Source organism: Canis lupus, chromosome 10 (assembly GCF_011100685.1).
Source record: "Canis lupus familiaris isolate Mischka breed German Shepherd chromosome 10, alternate assembly UU_Cfam_GSD_1.0, whole genome shotgun sequence".
NCBI lineage: Eukaryota > Metazoa > Chordata > Mammalia > Carnivora > Canidae > Canis > Canis lupus.
The window spans coordinates 25,196,944-25,205,524 of NC_049231.1; the positions used below are offsets into that span (position 1 = coordinate 25,196,944).

Consider the following 8,581-nt stretch of genomic DNA (forward strand, 5'->3'; position numbering starts at 1 on the left):
GATCCTGAGGTCCTGGGATGGAGTCCCACATTGGGCTTCCTGTGTGGAGCCTGCTTCTCCCTCTGCCTGTGTCTCTGCCTCTCTTTCTGTGTCTCTCATGAATAAATGAATAAAATCTTTAAAAATAAAAAAAATAAAATTGATCCAAGGCACTTACCAATATAAATAAATGGACAGGGATCCCTGGGTGGCGCAGCGGTTTGGCGCCTGCCTTTGGCCCAGGGTGCGATCCTGGAGACCCCGGATCGAATCCCACATCGGGCTCCCGGTGCATGGAGCCTGCTTCTCCCTCTGCCTATGTCTCTGCCTCTCTCTCTTTCTCCTCTGTGACTATCATAAATAAATAAAAATTAAAAAAAAATAAATGGACAAACAAAAAAAGGTATAGTGATTAAAAAAGAGGAGATACAATTGTTACTTATAAACTATATGATACAATTATATCTTAGAAAATGTAAGAAATTTGACTAAAAAAAATCTGTAGCATAGAAAGAATTCAGTAGGTGTCTAAATACAAATTTATTAAGCAAAATCAGTAGGCTCAGGGTGCCTGGTATTGGGGTTGTGAGTTCGAGTTCCACATTGGGTGTAGACATTACTTAAAAATTAAAAAAAAAATCTTTAAAAAAGTCAATAGCCTTAGTAGGGGTGCCTGGGTGGTTCAGTGGTTAAGCATCGAATTCTTGATTTTGGCTCAGGTCATGATCTCATGGTTATGAGATCAAGCTCTGTGTTGGGCTCTATGCTGGGCATGGAGTCTGCTTAAGATTCTCTTTTCCCTTGGGATGCCTGGGTAGCTCAGGCGGTTAAGTATCTGCCTTCACCTCAGTCCCTAATCTCAGGGTCCTGGGATTGAGCCCCACATTGGGGCTTCTTCTTCCCCCTCTGCTCCTCCCTCTGTTCTCTCTCTCTCACAAATAAATAAATAATAAAATGCTTTTTGAAAAGAGATACTTTCTCTCCCACTTTCTTCTGCCCATCCCCTCACCTCTCCCTCTCTAAAAAAAGGAAATCAATAGCCTTAATATATATAAAATATATTGGAAAATATAATGGAAGATTTACTTTTGACCCAGAAATTCCAGTTTTGGGAATTTATCTTACCAATATGTTTGTATATTCATTCATTCATTCATTCATTCATTCAATTATTACTGAGTGCTATTCATTCTGCATCAGATACTCTTCTGTATGCCAAGAATACAAATGAGTAAACAAATTGGCTAAATGAAACCAAAGCCAAAACCAAAACCATTCCAATTTGGCAGTAGGAAGCAGATAATACATGTAAAGTAAATTATATAGCCTGTTAGAAGGTGATGATTACTAAGAGAGAAGTTGAGTGGTGCTTGGGTGGCTCGGTGGATCGAGCATCTGCCTTTAGCTCAGACCATGATCCTGGGGTCCTGGGATGAAGCCCCACATTGGGCTCCCTGCTCAGCCAGGAGCTTGCTCCTCCCTCTCCCTCTGCTGCTCCCCCTGCTTGTACTCTCTTGTGCTCTCTTTGTCAAATAAATAAACAAAATCTTAAAATAAAAAAAGAAAGAAAAGAAAAAAAGCCAACCAGAATAGGGAGCTTGGGAATGCCAGGTGGCTGAGATGAGCTTCCCAGAGAAGAAACAAGGTGAGGAGGTGGGTCATGTGAATATGGATTAGGAGGAAAGGAGCACAAAGTCCCTGGGGTGGAGTGGTGTGTGCACACAAAATGAGTTGTGTCTGTAACAGAAAAAGGTTCAAAGAATAAGTATTCATCTATAGAGGACCCGTCAACAGGCTAAGGTATATCTACCAGTGGAATATTATGCAGCTGTACAAAAGAATAAGGAATGTCTCTATGAAGTGAGATGGAAAGATCTCCAGGATATACTGTTGATTGAAAAAAAGGGAAGGAGATCCCTGGGTGGCGCAGCGGTTTGGTGCCTGCCTTTGGCCTAGGGCGCGATCCTGGAGACCTGGGATCGAATCCCATGTCGGGCTCCCGGTGCATGGAGCCTGCTTCTCCCTCTGCCTGTGTCTCTGCCTCTCTCTCTCTGTGTGTGACTATCATAAAAAAAAATAAAAATAAAAAAATTAAAAAAAAAAGAAAAAAGGGAAGGAACAGACTAGATTATATGGCATGGTAGCTCTGTGTAAGAAAAAGAGGAAAGTCAATATTAGAATGATATCAATTATTTCTTAATTAATTTGTAAATTTAATGTGGGCTCCCCAAAAGAAACAGAAAAGCTAGTTTTTAAGAGCTGAGAAAATTCTTCTTCTTTTTGTAAATAATCTTTATACCCAATGTGGGGCTTGAAACCACAACTCGGAGACCAAGAGCTTCATGCTCCCCTGACTAAGTCAGCCAGGTGCCCCTAAGAAAATTCTTAAGAAGAGTAAGAAAGGGGGCCAGCCCACCCAGATGTTAAATGTACTGTACGGGTGTCTGGGTGGCTCAGTTGGTTGAGCGTCCAACTCTTACTTTCAGCTCAGGTCATGATATCAGGGTTCTGGGATTGAGCCCTGCATCCAGCTCCACGCTCAGTGGCGGGGGCGGGGGTCTGCTTGAGCTTCTCTCCCTCTCCCTCTAACGCCTACCCCACTCTTTCTCTCAGATAAATAAATATATCTTAAAATAGTGTAAAACTACTGTAATTAAGAATATTATTTGGTGGGATTCCTGGGTGGAGCATCTGCCTTTGGCTCAGGGCGTGATCCCGGGGTTCCTGCAGGGAGCCGGCTTCTCCCTCTGCCTATGTCTCTGCCTCTCTCTCTGTGTGTCTCTCATGAATAAATAAATAAATAAAATTAAAATAAAAAAAAAGAATACTATTTGGGGGGAAACATGAAAAGGCAGATCAAGGGCAGCCCGGGTGGCTCAGCAGTTTAGTGCCGCCTTCAGCCCAGGGCCTGATCCTAGAGACCTTGCATGGAGCCTGCTTCTCCCTCTGCCTGTGTCTCTGCCTCTCTCTCTCTCTCTGTCTCTCATGAATAAATAAATAAAATCTTAAAAAAAAAAAAAGAAAAGGCAGATCAATAGAATAGGATAGAAAGTCCAGAAACAGACCCCAGTACACACAGGAAATAGTAGAGTATAAATCGTTCTGGGAATATTGAGTAGTCATCTGGAAACGAATACATTTGTAACCTTCCTGCATTACTTACACTAAAATAAACTTCAAACAGCTCAAAGATATAAATCTAAAATATGAAACCATAAAAGTATCAGATTAAAAAAAATTTATAATCTTGCAGTGGGGTGGCTTTACTTAAGCATGACTCAAAACTCAGAAATCAACTTTGACCACAATAAAAATTTTAAAAATTTCCATGGAAAAAAATAGCAAAATCCAAAGGCAATAAACAGAACAATAATATATGCAACACATATGCAGACAAATTTCCGTAGTATAAAGAGAACTCCTATAAATCAAAATGGAAGACTGAAATCCTATAGGAAAGCAGTCACAGATGCAAACAAAGACTTCATAGGAAAGGAAATTAACATGGCTCTTAAATATATTAAAAGATGCTTAACCTCATTTAAATTAAAACCACAGGGACATACCATTTAGACTCAGTGATTGGCAAAGATAAAAATAATTTGATAACAGATGTGGCTCATAACTATCTTTATTTATTGGACAGTGCTGATCTGGGTTGAGGCAAATTCTCCCTTGAGTTGCTATGTCACTGGGCTCAGGAGCCTGGGTCTTCCTTACCTACCAGGCCCACTGCAGGAGGGGCCCAGCCTCACCCTCACCGCAAGGGTGCTCATCCTGCCATACCTCTTAGTCTGGTCACTGGCCAAGAGATCAGCTCCTCAGGTCATCTCTTTCCTCCCCAGGGCTCTGGCACTCCTGTCTCATCTTAATGAAACTCTGCTCTCCACCTTCTTAAATCCTTTTACTTGGTCCTTTCTTTTTCTTTTTCAAGATTTTATTTACTTATTCATGAGAGACCCAGAGAAAGAATCAGAGACACAGAGAGACAAGCAGGCTCTCTGAGGGGAACCGGATGTAGGACTTGATCCTGGGACCCTGGGATCACGACCTGAGCCAAAGGCAGACACTCAACCACTGAGCCACCCAGGTGCCCCTACTTGGTCCTTTCAAAAGCTGGTTGTTGGTCAACAAAATTGCCTACGCTCTTGCTGCTCTTCCAAATACACAGCCTAGGGTTTAACTATGGGGCCTGGGAGGTGAGGAAAATGCATGAAGCGCGATGGCCAGGGGTACGTGCCCACGTGCACACTGTGTGTGGTGACAAAATCGACAAGTTGGAGAACCCATGTGTCCTGGGCCAGCTTCGTGTGGGAGATGTGGACTCAGTACTATCTCGCCTTTGGTTGTTCAAGAGAGGCAAGCAAGAAGCCCTCCCACACTGCTGCTGGGAACGTAAAAGGGTGCAGCGCTGTAGAAACGATTGACCGTTCCTCAGAAAGTGGACCGTGGAGCTACCGCACGGCCCCGCAATCCACTGCTAGGTACGTAACCCAGAGAACGAAGAACTAACTGTTCGCGCAAAAACTCGTACGTGAATCTCACAGCCTCACCAGTCACGGTGTCCCAACAGTGGAATCACCCCGAAGGCCCATCAGGGAATGACTCTACAAACACCTGCCGTGTGTCCATCCCACGGAATATTATTCAGCCATAGAAAGGACCTGGGTACTGAAACATGATGAGGCCTGGGGACGCTATGGTCGTGAAAGGAGCCAGGCTCCGAAGGCCACGCATTGTACTCCGTCCACATGGAATGTTCCCAACAGGTAAATCCTTAGGGAGAGAGGACTGATTAGCTGCTGGGGCTCAGGCTGGAGGGGGGCGGATTGCTAATGGGTACCCACAGAAGGGCTCTCTCTAGACTTAGGGAAGGATGACGGGTGTCCAGCCTTGCCAATGTCCTAGGACCCCGGGAGTTTTAGGCCACGGGAATTCTATCCCAGAGAAAAGCAAACGGAAAGAGACCCGCAATCGGAGCGTTCGTGAGACACCCCCTGATCTTGACTTCATTTTCGGAACCAGCCGGGCGTGGGGGCGGGGGGGGGGGGCGCCGGGGCCAGCTGTTGGGTGGGGGCTCCGCCTCCGGCACCCCTGCCCCTGGTCCTCCGCCCTGGGCCCTTGCGGGGCGGGCGCCTGCCGGAGGCTCCCTCGGGCGGATCCCGCCGCGTCTGCTGGAGACCTGGCTCCCCTCGGGTCCCGCCTCACCCCTGCGCGCAGCTTTGGGCCCACGCGGAGCCCGGCACCCTCCTCTGCGGCGCGGCCGGGCGCCCCCCGCCCTCCCCGCGGCCCCCGCCCCCCAGCTGCGCTCCCGGCGGCGCTGCGCTTCCTGTTCTCTGACCTCAGCCGGGTCTCTGCCTCCACTCCTGTCTTCACTTCCTTCCCCTCCCGCGGGGATGCCACAGCTCCCCACCCCGCCACCCCCTCGGCAGCCTCCTGGGGCACCCGCCTGGGGACCCAGCTCGGGGCAGTCTGCGTGGTCCTCTCCTTGGGAGCGCGGCCCTCCGCTCTCCTGGAGAAATCCGCGTCGCCGCAGAGCCTGGTGCTGTTAGCCCCGGGGACGTCGAGGGTAGCGAGGCTTCCAGTACTGCCTTCCCCAGCGCTCTGCCTTCCTCATCGACTCACCCTGGCGCCCTCCACAGTGGCTGTTTAACCCCGCTCCTGGCTCCCCAAACCAACCATCCCCCCTTCTATTACGTACAGAAGCTACTCTCCCATCCTCCTGCCATCCAGGTCTCCCCTGACTGCACCCACTGATTGCCTCCAAAGGGAAGACATGTCCTTTTTCCATCTACTACGGGCTGAAGGTTGTATCCCACAAAAGTCATAATGTTAAACCCTAACGCCCAATGTGATGGTATTAGGACGTGAGGTCTTTGGGAGGTGATTAGGTCATGAGGGCCAAGCCCTCATGAATGGGATTAGTGTCCTTATAAAATAGGCCCCAGAAGGATCTCTCATCCTTCCGCCATGTGAGACAGTGCACAACCTGGACTCCCAGCCTCCAGGACCCTGAGGAATATGTGTTTGTTGTTTGCAAATCACCCAGTCTATGTATGGTATGCCGTCATGGCAGCCTGAGCTGACTAGGGCACCCCCTAAGGCCATCCTCCCCACCCTGCAGGATCCCAAACCAGATTCCACCTTCGGCTCCTTGATGTTCTCTCTGGTTTCTCTGATGTCTCCCTACTGATTCCTTGCCAAGAACAAACAGGAGTCCTCCCGTGCCTCCCTCTGTCCCTCCCTCCACCTTGTGTCCTTTTCCAGCTACTAGCCTCTTCCTCTCATCAGCCAAAGCACTTAATGAAGAGCACTTACTGAAAAGTCTACAGCAGCTGTCTCAGTTTCCTGATACACCACCTCCTCCCCAAAGCAACCTGGCTTCTCCCAATTCTACTGAAATTTTTCTTGCAGGTCATCACCTGCACCCTAATTGCCCAATCTAACTGACTCTTCTTCTTTTTTTTTTTTTTTTAATATTTTATTTATTTATTCATGAGAGACACAGGGAAAGAGAGAGGCAAAGACACAGGCAGAGGGAGAAGCAGGCTCCATTCAGGGAGCCCAACGTGGGACTCGATCCCGGGTCTCCAGGATCAGGCCCTGGGCTGGAGGCGGCACTAAACCACTGAGCCACCTGGGCTGCCCTCTAACTGACTCTTCTAAGTCATGAGCTTATTTGACTTCTCTGCAGCCACTAACCTCTCATAGACCTGCCCTGTGGCAGGTAGTATGATAGAGGGGTCTGTGGGAACCCCCTGGAGAGACATTTAGTTAGCCCTGGGGTGAGTCAGAGAGGGCTCCCTGGAGGAGGTGACACCAAGGCAAAGCCTGAAAGTACATGTGTAAGTTGGCCAAGGAGAGAAATGGAGCAAGGGCACTTTAAAAATTGGGAAGAATCCCAGAATTTGTGAAACTGATAGAAGTTTAACATTCCAGAAGTGGAACTGGGAGATGGATTATGAAAGGCTTTGAAAGTCATGGTAAGGAGTTTGCTGTTTGGGTTTTAATCTGGAGACAATGTGAAAATGTAAGTGACCTAAAGGAGAGGTTGGCAAGCATTCTATGTAATGGGCCACATCGTAGGTGTTTTATTTTTTTATTTTTATTTTATTATTTTATTTTATTTCTGTAGGTGTTTTAGACTGTTGCAACTTTTCAACTCTCCTGGTGTAGCAGAAGGGAAGCCATAGATCCTACGGAAACAAATGAGTGTAACCGTGTTGCAATGAAGCTTTATTTAAGCACACTGACATTCAAATTTCATATAATTTTTAAAGCAACCTATTTTTGGGGTGCCTGGGTGGCTCAGTCAATTAAGTGCCTGCCTTTGGATCAGGTCATGATCTCAGGGTCCCGGGGTCAAGCCCCGTGGCAGGCTCCCCACTGGGTAGGGAGTCTGCTTCTCCCTCTGCCTCTCCCCTTGCTCATGCTCACTCTCTCTCAAATAAATAAAGAAAATCATTTTTAAAAAATCTATTTTTGTTTTAATTATTTATTTATTTATTTTAGAGTGAGAGCATGCACATATGCATGAGCAGGGGCAAGGGGAGAGGAGGGGAAGGGGAGAGGGAGACAGAGAGAGAGAGAGAGAACCAACACTAGGTACAGAGCCTGACATTGGGCCCTGAGATCATGACCTGAGCCGAAATCAAGAGTCTGGACACTTAACCAACTGAGCCACCCAGGTGCCCCCTGAATTTCATATAATTTTTGTATGTCATAGAATACCATTCCTCTCTTGAATTTTTTCCAACCACTTAAAAATGTAAAAACCAGTCTTAGCTCAGGGGCTATACAAAGACAGGTGGCAGTCTGGCTTTGGCCTACAGGCTGAAGTTTTCCAACCTTATGGAAAACAAGGGAGTGATGTAATCAGAACTGGGCTTCAGATGATGGATCGGAGTGAGGGTGATGCCACCAGCCAGAGGGACTCGTGAGCAAGCTGTGGCAGCAGCCTGTGAGAGAGGATACACACTAGGGAAGTGGCGATGAGACTGGAGCTAAGCAGGTGGATTCGGGAAACACTGCACAGAGAGGGCTTGGGGAAGGAATTAAATAGCATTGGTGTCTTTCCCAGAAAGAGCAAGGCCCTGAAATGCTGAGATACAGGAAGTAGATCTCACCACTGTCGCCACAAAGGGGAATTATCCCAGGCTAGTTCTAGATAGATGCCCCCCTAGAACAAGTGGTAGGAGATTTCCAATACCATGAGCCCCAACCCCCTCTAGGTGTCCAGAGACTTTCCCTGTTCAGGGGAGTGCTTACATATGTCCTGGGCTATTGACAAGGTCATTGTTTACACGGAATACTTTGGATGCCCTGAGTGAGGCCTCCAGACGAAAGATATCATTAGTGTCAGTGGGTGATGTGCAGAGAGCTGATCTTGAGAGACCCTCCCCTGAGGGCAAGGTGGCTCATAGTCTTCCTTGACACAGGTGAAAGGTGGTGGGTATCCCATGATTCCAAGAGTTGCTTTAGCTCCTTTGTGGAGGCCAGGCACCCAGAGAAGATTCCAACTCCTTTGATCCACCAAACTCATCCCGATCCTCTTTTTCCATCTGTACTCCCAGATATAATCTCCTCTTCCCACCCCTTCATT

At 47.5% G+C, this 8,581-nt stretch overlaps 1 long non-coding RNA gene across 1 annotated transcript; it reads right to left on the minus strand.

Moving 5' to 3' along the window:
• Nucleotides 1-276: 276 nt before the first annotated feature.
• On the minus strand, nucleotides 277-5,791 carry LOC119873758. Its single transcript, XR_005365163.1, has 3 exons — nucleotides 5,681-5,791; nucleotides 4,533-4,755; nucleotides 277-330 (listed from the first exon to the last, which is right to left on the minus strand). It is a non-coding gene; the product is annotated as an uncharacterized LOC119873758 (long non-coding RNA).
• Nucleotides 5,792-8,581: the final 2,790 nt, after the last annotated feature.